At 44.2% G+C, this 17,942-nt stretch overlaps 1 protein-coding gene and 1 pseudogene across 3 annotated transcripts in view; one reads left to right on the plus strand and one right to left on the minus strand.

Moving 5' to 3' along the window:
- The window catches only part of SLC25A30 (solute carrier family 25 member 30), an 88,455-nt gene that overhangs the window by 17,998 nt on the left and 52,515 nt on the right, over positions 1 to 17,942 (minus strand). For 2 of the 3 annotated variants that reach the window (XM_030882224.2, XM_030882223.2), the window contains exon 1: positions 7,871 to 7,999. The exons of the other annotated variant lie outside the window; for it this stretch is intronic. The gene's annotated coding sequence lies outside the window, so the exon portion shown is untranslated. Of the gene's footprint in view, positions 1 to 7,870; positions 8,000 to 17,942 lie in introns of those variants that run through there. 3 annotated transcript variants of the gene reach the window in all.
- On the plus strand, positions 16,060 to 17,147 carry LOC115866616 (eukaryotic translation initiation factor 4E-like; annotated as a pseudogene).

Genomic DNA, 17,942 nt, shown 5'->3' on the forward strand with positions numbered 1-17,942 from the left:
AAGTAATGAAATTGAAACCATAATTAAAAATCTTCCAACAAACAAAAGTCCAGGACCAGATGGCTTCACAGGCGAATTCTATCAAACATTTAGAGAAGAGCTAACACTGATCCTTCTCAAAGTCCTCCAAAAATTGCAGAGGGAGAAACACTCCCAAATTCATTCTACGAAGCCACCATCACCCTGATACCAAAACCAGAAAAAGATATCACAAAAAAAGAAAATTACATACCAATATCACTGATGAACATAGATGCAAAAATCCTCAACAAAATACTAGCAAACAGATTCCAACAGCACATTAAAAGGATCATACACCATGATCAAGTGGGATTTATCCCAGGGATGCAAGGATTCTTCAAAATACACACATCAATGTGATACACTACATTAACAAATTAAGGAATAAGAACATATGCTTTCAATAGATGCAGAAAAAGCTTTTGACAAAATTCAACACACATTTATGATAAAAACTCTCAAGAAAATGGGCACAGAGAGAAACTACCTCAACATAATAAAGGCCATATATGACACATCCACAGTAAGCATCATACTCAATGGTGAAAAACTGAAAGCATTTCCACTAAGATGAGGAACAAGACAAGGATGTCCACTCTCACCACTATTATTCAACATAGTTTTGGAAGTCCTAGCCACGGCAATCAGAGAAGAAAAAGAAATAAAAGGAATACAAATTGGAAAGGACGAAGTAAAACTGTCACTGCTTGCTGATGACATGATACTATACATAGAAAATCCTAAAGGTGCTACCAGAAAACTACTAGAACTAATCAATGGATCTGGTAAGGCTGCAGGAAACAAAATTAATGCACAGAAATCTCTGGCATTCCCATACACCAACAGCAAAAAATCAGGAAGAGAAATTAAGGAAACACTCACATTTACCACTGCAACAAAAATAATAAAATACCTAGGAATAAACCTGCCTAAGGAGGCGAAAGAGTTGTACTCAGAAAACTATAAAACACTGATGAAAGAAATCAAAGATGACATAAACAGATGGAGAAATATACCATGTTCTTGGATTGGAAGAATCAATATTATGAAATTGACTATACTACCCAAAGCAATCTACAGATTCATTGCAATCCCTATCAAACTACCAATGGCATTTTTCACAGAATTAGAACAAAAAATTTTACAATTCATATGGAAACACAAAAGACCCCGAATAGACAAAGCAATCTTGAAAAAGAAAAATGGAGTTGGAGGAATCAGTCGCCCCAACTTCAAACTATACCACAAAGCTACAGTAATCAAGACAGTATGGTACTGGCACAAAAACAGAAATATAGATCAACGGTACAAGATAGAATGCCCATAAACCCACGCACATAGGGGAACCTAATTTACAACAAAGGAGGCAAGAACATACAATGGAGAAAAGACAGACTCTTCAATAAATGGTGCTGGGAAAACTGGACAGCTACATGTAAAAGAATGATATTAGAACACTACCTAACACCATACACAAAAATAAACTCCAAATGGATTAAAGACTTAAATTAAGACCAGACACTATAAAACTCTTAAGAGTAAAACATAGGAAAAACACTCTTTGACATAAGCCACAGCAAGATCTTTTTTGACTCACTTCCTAGAGTAATGGAAATAAAAACAAAAATAAACAAAAGGGACTTAATTAAACTTAAAAGCTTTTGCAGAGCAAAGGAAACCATAAACAAGACAAAAAGACAACCCTCAAAATGGGAGAAAGTATTTGCAAATGAAACAACAAAGGAGTAATCTACAAAATATACAAACAGCTCATAGAGCTCAATATCAAAAAAACAAACAATCCAGTTAAAAAATGGGCGGAAGACCTAAATACACATTTCACCAAGGAAGGCATACAGATGGCCAAGAGGCACATGAAAAGATGCTCAACATCACTAATTATTAAAGAAGTGCAAGTCAAAACTACAATTAGTTATCACCTCACACCAGTCGAAATAGCTATTATCAAAAAATCTAGAAACAATAAATGCTGGAAAGAGTGTGGTGAAAAGGGAACCCTCCTGCGCTGTTGGTGGGAATGTAAATTGATACAACCACTATGGAAAACAGTGCGGAGGTTCCTTAAAAAACTAAAAATACAATTACCATATGACACAGCAATCCCACCACTGGCCATATACCCTGAGAAAATCGTAATTCAAAAGGAGTCATGTACCACAATGTTCACTGCAGCACTATTTACAACAGCCAGGACATGGAACAAACCTAAATGTCCGTCGACAGATGAATGGATAAAGAAGATGTGGCCCATATATACAATGGAGTGTTACTCAGCCATAAAAAGAAACAAAATTGAGTTATTTGTAGTGAGGTGGATGGACCTAGAGTCTGTCATACAGAGTGAAGTAAGTCAGAAAGAGAAAAACAAATACCATATGCTGACATATAATATGGAATCTAAAAAAAAAAAAATGGTACTGATGACCTAGTTGCAGGGCAGGAATAAAGATGTAGACATAGAGAATGGACTTGAGGACACGGGGTGGGAGGGCGAAGCTGGGGCGAAGTGAGAGTAGCATCGACATATATACACTACGGAATGTAAAATAGTTGGCTGGTGGGAAGTAGCAGCACAGCACAGGAAGATCGGCTCAGTGCTTTGCGAGGACCTGGAGGGGTGGGATAGAGAGGGTGGGAGGGAGGCTCAAGAGGGAGGGGATATGGGGACACATGTATGCATATGGCTGAAGGGCTTTGTTGTCCAACAGAAACTATCACAATATTGTGAAGCAATTATACTCCAATAAAGATCTATTAAAAAAAAAAAGACACAAATGTTGCCTTCCATCCTCCTTTCCTTGTATAGGTCCTCACTCACTGTGACATATATGCACGCACCTGCCACAGCCAGGCCCCCCACATTCATTCCGTGTTCTGCAGTTTTATGCGATTTCCGTCGGCAAATCTGGCCTTGCGCCAATTAACAGGAGACACATGGAAATTAGCACACTTCTCTGTACATACTATCAACTCTAATTCTTGTCAGTTTAAAATAAAATCCTAATTTACTATAGTCATTGGCAAGCAATATGCCCAATGTTTTTACTTCCGCACGTTTGGGAGTGTTCCCAAGTCTGTATTTCCCAGGAGACCTACCACAAGTCACCACTGCCAAGAACGTCACTTCACAAGATGGCCAAGGGGCTTCCTTACACCACGAGAAAACAAAGGAACTCAAAAAGGACCCTAACATACAGATACCTGTTCCTCATCTACAGACATTAACCAAATTCAGAGTGGTTACAGATGACTAAGGTAGAAGGCTCCCTGAGCATGGAACTTAAAAAATCATCATGTTTTATGTATTTCAGTACCAAAGAACAAGTCCTGCTCCCCAAAACTCATCTCACTATTAGCCTTGAAAAAGTTTAATATCTGTGCTTAATTCTTAGCCTTACTAAATTCATAACTAAGGGAACGATTAACACTATAAGTTACAGACTATAAAACACATTAATAATAAATCCAATAATTCATTACTGTCCTCAATCCATTCTTGGGTTTTGCCGAGTCCAAGTTAAAAAGCAAAACAGGGCTTCCCTGGTGGCGCAGTGGTTGAGAGTCCGCCTGCCGATGCAGGGGACACGGGTTCGTGCCCCGGTCCGGGAAGATCCCACATGCCGCGGAGTGGCTAGGCACGGCCGCTGAGCCTGCGCGTCCGGAGCCTGTGCTCCGCAATGGGAGAGGCCACAACAGTGAGAGGCCCTCGTACCGCAAAAAAAAAAAAGCAAAATAACTACATAACGTTAGTGTCTGGAAGCACTGTAACTTGACGTTACAAGTGTTCAACATAAATGATTTCAGTGGATCTCCCCTCAAGTTTGGGATAGGACAGAAAAAGAGACAAGGAAACCCAGTTTCAGGAAGGCAACTTGTCCAAGGCCACATGGCTGATGGGGCAGAAGTGGACCTCCAACCCCCAAATGCTTTGATCCCAAGTTTAGTGTTCTTTCTGCTACCACCTGAGGCTGGACATGATCAAAAAGGAGTGATGGCATTTTAATTAAGGAGAAAATATTACCAAGCACCTTGGAAAAGGTACTACTGATAAGATGTACCTTAGAAACAATGAAAATGTGCTTTAAGAGAAAAGTCTTAAGAGAAAAATATATAGTCAGAAGGTAGTCAATCTAAACAGTTATAATTAATTTTTCCAATACACAGTATACAAAGATAGTATTCGTATTTTTTCCCAAAGTTTTTTTACTGAGGTGAAATTCATGTACTGCAAAATAAACCAGGGAAGTCCCTGGCGGTCCAGTGGTTAGGACTGGGCACTTTCACTCACCGGGCCAGGGTTCAATCCCTGGTCCCCTGGTCGAGGAACTAAGATCCCACGAGCCGCACGGTACAGGCAAAAACAAACAAACAAAAATAAAATAAACCATTTTAGCAAATAATTCAGTGGCACTTAGTACATTCTAATTTTGTACAACCGCCATCTCTAGCTAGCCCCAAAATACTCCAGCACCCCAAAAGGAAACCATTAAGCAGTTCCTCTCCATTCCCCCTCCCCCTAGCCTCTATGATTCTTATTTTCTTGGCTGTGATACTATACATGCATCAAGCATCTCTGTGGAACACAAGACTCCTTATTAGTAGTTCCTAACCTGGCTGAGGAGCTTCTTAAAAGTAGACACACAGATGCCCCGGCCACTGAATGAGGGAAATCCTAAGCATCAAAGAGTCAAATAAATGATGGCCTTGGAATACGTATCACTTAAAATTAGGTAGTTGATTAGATAGTGTTGACATTATAGCCGGTTCTTCTTGGCATTCACCTTATTTAATAGAGATTTTTTTCCCTACAGTGTATACATAAACGTATATGTACAAAATAGACACACACACACAAGATGTCCTCTAAAATGTCAGCAAAAATGTTATTCGGAATGGGATTACAACTTCTGATCTCTAATTAGAAACAAAACATTTTTTAGAAACTATGTCGTCGGGGGGCTTCCCTGGTGGGGCAGTGGTTAAGAATCCGCCTGCCAGTGCAGGGGACACAGGTTCGAGCCCTGGTCCGGGAAGATCCCACCTGCCGCGGAGCGACTAAGCCCATACACCACAACTACTGAGCCTGTGCTCTAGAGCCCGCAAGCCACAACTACTGAGCCCGTGAGCCTAGAGCCTGCACTCCGCAACAAGACAAGCCACCGCAATGAGAAGCCCACGTACCGCAACAAAGACCCAACGCAGCAAAAAATAAATTTATTTTAAAAAAAAACAAACTATATTGTCATGTGACTTCATGCCATCTCATCCATTAACTTTCTGATTTCCTGCCAATATTTTTGCCAGTTTAAGTTTAATGAGATCTGGCTACTTTTTCTTCTGTTGGTTTTGATATTAAATTTTTAGTTAGTTATAATATTAAAACCCAGAGGTTCTGGGTTATACTCATATGAAACTACTCAAGTAGAGCTCGACCTTGTTGTGGAATTGCCTCCCAGGGTTTTGAATCACATGGGATGAAGCACACACCCATTAGTTCCTATTCAGATATTACCCCACAATAACTTATCTTCCACAAACAAGGGTCCCCCCTCCAGTATCCCTGGTTAAACTGTAAGAAAGTACAGTCTATTCACTACAATGTTTAAAAAGTTAACCAAGACGAGGGTAAATTAACTTTGGGGCTCTTCTCTTTTCCTTTCCCAAAGCTAGGACTAGCTTCCTGAGCAGTTAAGACTACCGTGCCTTCCCAGGTTACTGTTTGCAGAGTCAAATAAAGAATAAGTAAGCTGTACTGGCCAGGGCAAGCGGTGAAGGGCTTCAGTTATCTTGGGTTGAATTCTCTGTTCAGTAAACTAAACCCCTTCTTTGTTTTTGAGCTCTTTGAGGGGTTCTCCTCACACACATTCCTTAACTTGCCAGCTCAATTTTTGGGAAAAATCCCAACGCTACTCAAGTGTCAAGACTATCAGGCCAACACAGTCAGGGAGATTGATGTGTCCCTTAGCGATCACTAGTGTCTGAGCAGCAGCTCAGCCTGAGACTCAGGGAAGGAAGGGCTTACAACCTGCAAAAGTTCCAGCTTCCGGCACGGAAGTGGCTATTGATCGCTTGCTACTTTGTTCTCCTCTTGGGGCCCTACCTTCTAGCCAAACTAAAACCCAGAGACCACCTCTCTGTGCTGCACTATGAACACAATACTGTCATTATTAATACCTGACATGTCAGGTACTGCTATATGTCTTCCACATGAAGGATTTTATTTAACCTTCACAAGCCTATGAAATAGGTATCATTATCTCATTTCACAATTGAGGAAAGACAGCCTGAGAGAGGGAAAGTGACTGTGCCTAGTCACACAGCTAGGAAGTACTCAAACTGAGCTCTCCCTGAGGCAAAGCTGATCCTTCCTCTATGTACTACAAAGCCAAACGCTATTTACCAAAGGCTGTTAAAAATACTGGCACAAATAATAAGAATACAATAAAAAGCGGTGGGTGGGAGGGTAGTTAATTGACATATTCAAAATACAGGTAGGGTTTTCCCGAGCGGGATGTACAAAAATTTTTATCTATTTAACAACCAAAAAAAGTGTTTTCTGAGCCGAAGTGTCTATACAAATTAAGAACTACAAAGGATTCTCCCTACACCTAAGATATATGCTAAAGTTACATTCCTCTCTACTACATTTTCTATAACAGCATTTATTTTCTCCTTACCTCATCTATATAGCTACAAAGAGAGGGAATTAAAAACAGTAATTGCTGCTGGAACTTCCGAAAGCTTTCCAAGTTTCTCTTATATAATCAATTCTGGCTAAGTTCTTTCACTTTTACTGTGCTCCCTTTTCAGTCCCCAATCTTAAACCCCAATCCAATCCCTATAAACTTCTGCGCGCTCATAAATCTTTGTTCCTCGCAGGGCTGCCTTTCATGGCTTTTTCCTATTTCTCATTCTTTTTAAAGGTACGGGGCGAAAAATAAGCTCATCAGACTAATAACACGTGGGATTTGAAGGGAATCTTAGAAATTTATCTTATTTCACGTGAATTAACTAAGTCCATGGTCACAGAGCTTGGCAGCAGCAAAGTCAAGAACAGAATTCATGCCTTTCAACTTTCCTCGCCAGAGGAGGAGGCCGAATCTCGACTCTTGCAGGGCAGTTCGACACGTTTTGCTATTCCTGCGCAGGAACAATGCCATTTCAACTGTTTTACACGAAATTACTCACACCTAGAATTACGCTAAAATCCAGAGCTGCATTAACTTTCCGAGCAAATGAATTCAACCGGTCCTTGCTAACGTGAGCCAGCCTGGTGTGTTCCAGGAACAATTCAAAGTACAGAAAGCCTTTTCCCATAGTAGGCAGCTCACGGATGCCCGGGCTGCACGCTCTTGAATGAACCGCAGGTGTGAGGGATGCAGAGGCAGGAGAAACGCACCTCGGCGGCAAGGGCACACACGCCGAGATGCCAGACGGGCCTCAAGCCTGATCTCGGTGACGCTGGAAGAGAAATCACCCCCTACGCCACCGAGTGATGAGGGCCGGGAGCCGGCTCTCCTGCAGAACCGGCCCTGCCGCAGGCAGCTGCAGCCCGAGGAGCAGGGCCCACGCCGGAACCTCGCGCCCCACCGAGCCAGGCCCCGCAAACGAACCGGAGAGCAGAGGTGGCCCCTGGGTAGGGCCACCGGCGCCGGGGCTCTCCGGGACCGCGGCCGACCAGGGGGGCAGCGCCGCCGCGTTGGGGCCGGGAGTTCCGCGCCAGTGGTTCTGGACACCGGGGGGCAATGGAGGGCGGGCCGGAGCAGGGGCGACCCGGAGCAGGCGCGGAGCGGCCAGCGCGGCCCCAGCCGGGAAGTCAGACACTTACCGGGTGGCGGCTGCCCTGCACCTCCTACTCCCCAGGCGCAGCAGTAGCCGTTTCCAGCGGCCGCACGGGAACTGGAGGAAAGGTTGGGGAGCGGCGGGGGCGGCCCAAGAGCCCGCGCGCAGCCCCGCCCTGCCCTGCGCGGCCCCGCCCGCAGCCTTGGCTCCCATTGGCCGCTCCCGGCACAGGCCACGCCCAGGTCGCGCGTCCGGCAGCCGGCGGAGAGGGGCCGCAGAGGGAGTGGGCTGCGGGACTCCGGCTCGCCGCTGGCGGGGGTAGGAGCTGTCCGGACTCGGTGACGCCTCCGACGGCCTCGAGGTCAACTCTGCGGTGAAAGAGAAACTTAAGAGCCACGGAAGAGCCTTCTCAGGGTGCTGATTCTTTTTGCTCACGTGAACCTCTGCAGTCAGAAGGAAGTAAACTTGCACTCCTTTTTTTAAAAAGTCAGCTTTTTAGTGTGAAAATTTATAAACCGACTGAAGACTTAAACAGTATACCCTGCACTAAATTAAATGCTAACATTTCACAGTATTTGCGTTCTCTCTCACTGTATAGTTTTTTTATTACCCCGAACCATTGGAAAGTTGCAAACAACACTGCTTCACCCCCAAAATACCTCGGCATTAGAACATGCAAGAAATTAAATACCATTTCAGTCAAATCCAATATACTGTCCATATTTAAATTTCCTTTGTTGTCCCTAAAGGTCTCACACACACACATTTTTTTTTTCCAGTTCGAGATCTACCCAGGATTCGTTGCATTTGATTTCATGCCTCTCTGTACAAACTCCTTTAGTCTACTACCCTAGTACTAGTACTCTCACTTTAAAAAGAATCGTTTGTTAACGCAAGTTCGTGGGCGGAGGCACAGCGAGGCCAAACAAACTGAAACATCAGAGTTTGGAGCAAAGAAAAGCTTATTGCAAGGAGACAGGCGGCTCACGCCCTAAAAGCAACGAACTCCCCAAAAGGGTTTCAGCAAAGCACTTTTAAAAGCCAGGTGAGGGAGGGGGCGTCGCTGGGAATGTGATTAGTTTGTGCACAGCTCTCTGACTGGCTGACGGTGAGGTAGCAGGGTGGTGTCACAGGGGTCAACAGTATCTGTCCTCAGGCTCCAGGAGGCCTGGGGCTAGTTGCTCACAGGGGTTGTCAAGTAATTAACATCTTCCATTTGTTGGGGGGGGGGGGGGCGGGAGGGGGTGTTCACTTCTGCAAACAACTCAGGAAGTGTGCATCAAATACTATTATCTAGGTTCTTCAGAGAGGAGCCAGGACAGAGGAGATGGGGGAAGGCCTGTCCCTGGAAGGCCCCATGGGGTCCTGCTCCGTTACACTTTCATTACTTTGACATATTTGAAAAGTCCAGGCCAATTGTAGACTATATCAGTATGGGTTTATTGAACTGTTTCTTCATGGTTAGATTCAAGTCAAACTTTTTAGTAAGAAAAGTCGGAGGTGATGCTATGTACTTCCATCAGCAGGCACAGTATCCTTTTGGCCTATTATCCGTGATGTCAAGCTTGATCACTTGATCAAGGGTGGTCTGGTAGTTCTCTCCAAAAAGATCGTCTCTCCCTCTGCAACAGATATCTGCAATGCTAGGCTGAAACCAGATGAGTATTTTCACCCAATAGGGGTAGCAAACACTTAGCGCAAAAGTTATAAAATGGAGATTTTCTAATGCTATCATTCCTTCTCCGTTTATTAGCTGGCATTCCTTTCTAAAGAAGAGGACTCCCGCCCCCCACTTTCTCCTTTTCTTTTTTGTTTCTCCTCCCCTTCACAATTCCCCTCCCCCACCTTCTTCTGAATAACAGTGTGAACTCTGGCATTCTTTTAAAATTCAATTTAATTAAATTACTGTAATCAAATACCATTATTATTTGCGGTGCTCAAATTGCCCTTTTGTGAGCCGTGGAAGCCCCCTACCCGGCTCTTTTTTCTTTACATATATCCTATCAGTCTTTGAACATTACCTTGCTTTCTGACCCAGGACCTCCCAAGCTCTCCTTGCATTTTCTCTGCCTTATGCAGAGAAACCTTAGTTCCTTTTAGTAGGAAATGGTACTTGGAAAACTAAATCTGAGTGTTTGCTACTGGGATGTCATTTCTTCCAGGCCCTTTCAGTGGACCAAGTGTATATGTATTCATATAGATATAAAACAGTAAACAGGGCTTCCCTGGTGGCGCAGTGGTTGAGAGTCCGCCTGCCAATGCAGGGGATGCGGGTTCGTGCTCCGGTCCGGGAAGATCCCACATGCAGCGGAGCGGCTGGGCCCGTGAGCCATGGCCGCTGAGCCTTGGCGTCCGGAGCCTGTGCTCCACAACGGGAGAGGCCACAACAGTGAGAGGCCCGCGTACCGCAAGAAAAAAAAAACAGTAAACAGTATAGTCTTTACCCAAATATATTTTAAAATCATGAGTTCATACTGATAACCCCAATTAAAAATTCAACACCGCGAGGTTCATTCTAGTCTTCCTCTTTCCATATTTATATCTTTTTTTCTACCACAAAGTAACCCTGGTTACTAACAAAAAGATATGAAATATGATGTCAAAAACAGTAAACATGGCAGGGGTAAAAATGCAGGAAAATGCTGGTTCCCATCAGCATCAATATATTTACTCATTTATTCTATCCTACAATATACACAAAAGAGCTGAGACTTCAGTACTAATACCAGCAGCAAAACTTCTAAGTTCAGGATTTCTTTGCAGTTCTCTTTATCTTTATAAGTACGGCCCTTCTCAACGATGTGCAATATATGTGATATATTGTTAGGTTTGTTATTTTTATTTGCATAATTTTAGTTTGCTTTTTTCATCTTTCTTATCTAGTTTGTTTTTGTTTTTGTTTTTGTTTTTGGTACCCGGGCCTCTCACTGTTGTGGCCTCTCCCATTGTGGAGCACAGGCTCCGGACATGCAGGCTCAGCGGCCATGGCTCACGGGCCCAGCCGCTCCGTGGCATGTGGGATCTTCCCAGACCGGGGCACGAACCCGTGTCCCCTGCATCGGCAGGTGGACTCAACCACTGCCCCACCAGGGAAGCCCCTAGTTTTATTTTTTGAATGTATAAAGCATTCACCTGGTTCAAAATCAAATCTTACAAATATTTTATTCAGAGGAAGCTCTCCCTTCCTGTTTCCTGCACTCTGTTCCCACTCACTTCCTATCACTAACCATTGTCATTAGTTTCTAGTTTATTCCCCCCCAAAATTAAGAATATTTATTTATTTGTTTGGTATCTATTGCTGTATAATTATGCTTTGCAGCTTAAAACAACAAACATTTATTACCTCACAGTTTCTGTGCATCAGAAATCCAAGAAGAGACTTCCTTGGTGGTGTAGTGGTTAAGAATCCACCTGTCAATGCAGGGGACACGGGTTCGAGCCCTGGTCCGGGAAGATCCCACATGCCGCAGAGCAACTAAGCCCGTGCGCCACAGCTACTGAGCCTGCACTCTAGAGCCCGGGAGCCACAACTACTGAGCCCACGTGCCACAACTACTGAAGCCCATGCGCCTAGAGCCTGTGCTCTGCAATAGGAGAAGCCACCACAGCGAGAAGCCTGCGCAACGCAACGAAGAGTAGCCCCTGCTCACCGCAACTAGAGAAAGGCCCCGTTCATCAACGAAGACCCAACACAGCCAAAAATAAATAAATAAATAAATTTTTTAAGAAAAAGAAAATAACGAAATTCAAGAAGGGCTTAGGTAGCTACCTCTGGCTCCAGGTCTCTCGCAAAAATGCAATGAACATGGCACCTGGGGCTACAATCCTCTCCAGTCTGGACTGGGGGACGATCTGCCTCCAAACTCACTCAACCTGGCTGTTAGTTGGCCTCAGAAGATCCTCTTTCAAGCTACCTCACGTGACTGTTGGCAGATCTCAGGTCGCTGCTGGCTGTCAGCCAGTGAATTCGTTTCTTGGGGCTGCCTCAATAAATTACCACAAACAGGATGGTTTTAAAAAAATGGGGGGTTCTTTGTTATACAGCAGAAACTAACACAATGCCGTAAAGCAATTATACTTCAATAAAGATGTTAAAAAAAATGGGGGGGTTTATTCTCTCACAGTTCTGAAGGCTAGAAGTTCAAAATCAAGATGTCAGCAGGGGGCTTCCCTGGTGGCGCAGTGGTTGAGAGTCTGCCTGCTGATGCAGGGGACACGGGTTCGTGCCCCGCTCCGGGAAGATCCCACATGCCGCGGAGCGGCTGGGCCCGCGAGCCATGGCCGCTGAGCCTGTGCGTCCAGAGCCTGTGCTCCGCAACGGGAGTAAGCCACAACAGTGAGAGGCCCGCGTACCGCAAAAAAAAAAAAAAAAAAGATGTCAGCAGGGAAGAATCCTTTCTTGCCTCTCTCCAGGCTTCTAGCAGTTACCAGCTATCCTTGGTGTTCTTGGCTTGTAACTGCATAACTTTTGTCTCTGCCTCTGCCTTTACATCACATTGTGTGTGTGTCTCTGTGTGTTTGTGTCCAAATTTCCTGCTGCTAAGGACACCAGTCGTTGTACTTGGGTCCACGCTAATCCAGTATGACCTTGGCTTAACTTGATTGCAGTAGCAAAGACCCTGTTTCCAAATAAGGTCACTTCACAGATACCAGGTGGATCAGGACTTCAGTATGTCTTTCCGGGAGACACAATTCAACCCACAACCACCGAAAATATCAGTTTCTTGCATCGTGGTTTCTCAGTAAAACTACTCACAACATGGCAGCTTGCTTCGCACTACAGAGAAAAAGGAAAAAAGAGAGAGAGATTCCAGCATGGAAGGCGCGGTCTTTTTGTAACATTATTTAACAGTGACATCCCACTACTTCTGCTGTATTTTACTTGCTTTTCTAGAGTCAGTAAGTCCAGCCCACACTCAAGGGGAAAGGATTACACAATAGGCAATGATCGGGGGGCCATCTCAGAGCCTGCCTGCCACGATTTATATATTTTATTTTACTTCCCCTTTTTTCTTCCATGAAAGGTAGCACATTTTATTCTTCCTTGCTATTTTCGCTGTTTAACAATCGATAATGTATCCTGGAAATCACTCTGGAGTATAACTGAGCAGGACCCTATGGGGCCTTCCCAGGACAGACCCCTCCCCCATCTTCTGCTTTAGCTCCTCCCTGAAGCACCTAGATAACAGTTATCTGATGCACATTTCCTGAGTTGTTTTACAGATGCTAAAACCCCTACCAAATAGAAGACTTTAACTACATGAAGACCATGAGCACACAGCCCCCAGACCTACTGGCGCCTAAGGATGGATCCTTTCGACCCCTGTGACACCGCCCTCACCATCAACCAATCAGAATTGTGCACGAGGGCTTCCCTGGTGGCACAGTGGTTAAGAATCTGCCTGCCAGTGCAGGGGACACGGGTTTGAGCCCTGGTCCGGGAAGATCCCACATGCCGCGGAGCAACTAAGTCCGTGCGCCACAACTACTGAGCCTGCGCTCTAGAGCCTGTGCTCCGCAACAAGAGAAGCCACCAGAATGAGAAGCCCGTGCACCACGAAGGCTTCGAAGAGTAGCCCCCGCTCTCCACAATTAGAGAAAGCCTGCGCACAGCAACGAAGACGCAATGCAGCCAAAAATAAATAAAATAAATAAGTTAAAAAAAAAAAAAAGAATTGTGCACGAACTGATCACAAACCCTGTGACACCACCCCCGCCCACCTTGCCTTTAAAAATGCTTTCCCGGGAATTCCCTGGCAGTCCAGCGGTTAGGACTCCGTGCTCTCACTGCCCAGGGCCCAGGTTCAGTCCCTGGTTGGGGAACTAAGATTTCACAAGCAGTGTGGTTCGGCCAATAAATAAATAAATAATAAATAAATAAACAAAAATGCTTTCCTGAAACCCACTGGGGCGCTCGGGTGTTTTGAGCACTAGCTGCCCTGGACTCCTTGCTTGGCACCTGCAATAAATGTTGCAATTTCCTTCACCACAACCCTGTGTCAGTAGATTGGCTTTACTGCAAGCAGGTGACCCAAGTTTGACTCGGAAACAAAATCAGTGCCCAGTACTACATTCATTATTTTGTAATAACCTATAAGGGAAAAGAACCTGAAAAAGTATGTATATGTATAACTGAATCACTGTGCTGTACACCTGAAACTAACATGACGTTGTAAATAAACTGTGCTCCAATTAAAAAAAAAAAAAAAAAGACAGTTCCCAGAGGCCTTTCTCATCCTTCATTACTACAGCATAGTTCTCCCTCATGTGGATGGACCCAGGTTATTTAACAGTTAGCTTCTTGTAGTGTGATAGGCAGAATTCTAAGATGGCCCCTAAGATTCTTGGCCCCTGATGTGCACATACCTTCTCCTAGTTATTCAATCAAACACTAATCTAGGTAAGTCTGTGAAAGGATTTTGCATGTATATTAAAGTCCCAGCGACTTCCCCGGCGGCACAGTGGTTAAGACTCCATGCTCCCAATGCAAGGGACCCGGGTTCGATCCCTACTCAGGGAACTAGATCCCGCATGCATGCCACAACTAAGACCCGGTGCAACCAAATAAATAAATTTTAAAAAATAAAAATAAAGTCCCAAGTCAGTTGCCCCTATGATAGGGAGATTATTTAGTGGGCCTGACCTAGTCATACGAGCCCTTTAAAAGCAGAGAATTTTCTCTAGCTGGTCACAGAAGGAAAGTCAGAGCTTCAAATCACAAGAAGGATTTGACACACCGGCTTGACAATGAGGCTTCACACGGCAAGGAATGAGGGTGCCTCTAGGAGCTGAGAGCGTCCCGAGCTGACACCCCACGAGCATCCTCAGTCCTGCCACCACGAGAAACTACACTCTGCCAGCAATAAGGATGACTCGGAAGCAGGTTCATCCTGCTGAGTTCTCTAGATGAGAACTAAACCAAGCCGGCACCTTCATTTCAGCCTCGTGATACCCTGAGTGGAGAACCCAGCCACACCACACCACACTTCTGATCGACTACTAAATGGGTGTCACTTGAAGCTAAACTTGTGGTTTTATATTATGCAGCAATAGAAAACGAATAAATGTGGCATATAGTTGGTTTGCAATCTTTTGCTATGACAAATAGTGAGATAATGAAGAAACTTTTGCATATATTGTGTTCATTGGAGGAGGTATAGCTTCAGGATAAATTCCCAGAAGTGGGATTGTTGGGTCAAAAAGCAAATGCGGGCTTCCCTGGTGGCGCAGTGGTTGAGAGTCCGCCTGCCGATGCAGGGGACACGGGTTCGTGCCCCGATCCGGGAAGATCCCACATGCCGCAGAGCGGCTGGGCCCGTGAGCCATGGCTGCTGAGCCTGTGCTCCGCAACGGGAGAGGCCACAACAGTGAGAGGCCCGCGTACCGCAAAAAAAAAAAAAAAAGCAAATGCATGTGTACAAAACCTGCATTTATTGATGCAAAGTGCTCCTCCAGGAATCTTTATATTCAATGGTTCATTCAAGCCAAAAAATGTGTTATTTCCATTTTATAAATGAGGAAATTGAGGTTTCAGGAGGTAACTGGTCTATGCTAGAGCCAGAGACCAAAGCCCCCTCTCTCTCATTCCCTTTTCCAGTTTCTGTAGCTCAGGCTCCAGGCTGGGCTTAAACAACCCCAATTTCCACTCTCCAACTTGAGCTCTAAGTGAGACCCTGGAGTTTCGTCAACTCACTGTTTTGATGTCAGTACAGTTTAGACCTGTTTGAGGTTTCACATGAATCCTGCCATAAAAACAAACGTACGTGTGCATTGAGATTGCAATGTGCACACTGTTTTTTGTAGTTGTGGCATCTTGTTGACATCGAATATGACTTTGATAATAAATACCAGTTCCTGAAAAAAACAAAACGAACAAACAAACAAAAAACCAAATGTAATCCCCAGGCTGTGGAGAAAGTCATTGGAATGCTTTCCTTTCTAGGGCAGGGAAATAAGAACATGACTTTTTCTACCCCAGCTCTCACCTCACCAAGTCCTTTCCAGACTCATGACTGTGTGACACACCCTTTCCTATAGATTCTTTAGACACCTAAACTCCACTATTTTCCCGTGCCCCACCAGCCTCTGCTAGTAGGCGTATCATCCTTAGTAATACACAGATAATATCCAGTAATTTATATTTAGTACGAAGATCCCTTTCAAGAATGAAGATCCGTCTGTAATACAAACTAAATTTTTAAAAATCTTGGAGTCCCTGGGTTGTGCGATCAGCTCGATCTAAGATGGCGGCTGTGGAACCGGAAACCACCCCTACTCCTAATCCCCCACCTACAGAAGAAGAGAAAACAGAATCTAATCAGGAGGTTGCTAACACAGAACACTATATTAAACATCCTTTACAGAACAGATGGGCACTCTGGTTTTTTTAAAAATGATAAAAGCAGGGCTTCCCTGGTGGCGCAGTGGTTGAGAGTCCGCCTGCCGATGCAGGGGACGCGGGTTCGTGCCGCGGTCCGGGAAGATCCCACATGCCGCGGAGCGGCTGGGCCCGTGAGCCGTGGTCGCTGAGCCTGCGCGTCCGGAGCCTGTGCTCCGCAGCGGAAGGGGCCGCGGCGGTGAGACGCCCGTGTACCACACACAAAAAAAAAAAAAAAAAAGAAGAAGATAAAAGCAAAACTTGGCAAGCAGACCTTCGGCTGATCTCTAAGTTTGATAACTGTTGAAGGCTTTTGGGCTCCGTACAACCATATCCAGTTGTCTAGTAATTTAATGCCTGGCTGTGACTACTCACTTTTTAAGGATGGTATTGAGAATATGTGGGAAGATGAGAAAAACAAACGAGGAGGACGATGGCTAATTACATTGAACAAACAGCAGAGACGAAGTGACCTCCATCGCTTTTGGCTAGAGACACTGCTGTGCCTTATTGGAGAGTCTTTTGATGACTACAGTGATGACGTATGTGGAGCTGTGGTTAATGTTAGAGCTAAAGGTGATAAAATAGCAATATGGACTACTGAATGTGAAAACAGAGAAGCAGTTACACATATAGGGAGGGTATACAAGGAAAGATTAGGACTTCCTCCGAAGATAGTGATTGTTTACCAGTCCCACGCAGACACAGCTACTAAGAGCGCTCCACCACTAAAAATAGGTTTGTTGTTTAAGAAGACACCTCCTGAGTATTCTCATAGGAGACTGCGTCAAGCAATCGAGATTTGGGAGCTGAACCAAAGCCTCTTCAAAAGCAGAGTGGACTGCATTTAAATTTGATTTCCATCTAAATGTTGCTAAGATATAAGAGACGTCTCATTCGCCTTTGTCTTGTACTTCTGTGTTCATTTTTTTTTTTTTTTTTAATTTTGGCTGAGTGTCCGCTATCCCAATCAAAGAATTACAGTACACATCGTCCCCAGAATCCATAAATGTGTTCCTGGCCCACTCCGTAATAGCTTAAAAGAATTAACGATTTACAAACACATTTGACCCATCTACAATATTAAAGAATTTGCATTTCTACACCTTACAAGAGAACGATTCTGTTTATGTTCCATTGTATGCAGAAGCATATTTTGCTGGTTTGAAAGAGTATGATGCATACAGTTTTCTAACAATTTTCTTTGTTTCTTTTTACAGCATTGTCTGTGCTGTACTCTTGCTGATGGCTGCTAGATTTTAATTTATTTGTTTCCCTACTTGATAACATTAGTGATTCTGATTTCAGTTTTTCATTTGTTTTGCTTTTTTTTCCTCATGTAACATTGGTGAAGGATCCAGGAATACGACACAAAGGTGGAATAAACATTAATTTTGTGCATTCTTTGGTAATTTTTTTTTTGTAACTACAAAGCTTTGCTACAAATTTATGCATTTCATTCAAATCAGTGATCTATGTTTGTGTGATTTCCTAAACATAATTGTGGATTATAAAAAATGTAACATCATAATTACATTCCTAATTAGAATTAGTATGTCTGTTTTTGTATCTTTATGCTGTATTTTAACATTTTATTATACTTAGGTTATTTTGCTTTGGTTAAAAAATGGCTCAAGGGCTTCCCTGGTTGCGCGGTGGTTGGGAGTCCGCCTGCAGATGCAGGGGATGTGGGTTCGTGCCCCGGTCCGGGAAGATCCCACATGCCGCGGAGCGGCTGGGC

Source organism: Globicephala melas, chromosome 18 (assembly GCF_963455315.2).
Source record: "Globicephala melas chromosome 18, mGloMel1.2, whole genome shotgun sequence".
NCBI lineage: Eukaryota > Metazoa > Chordata > Mammalia > Artiodactyla > Delphinidae > Globicephala > Globicephala melas.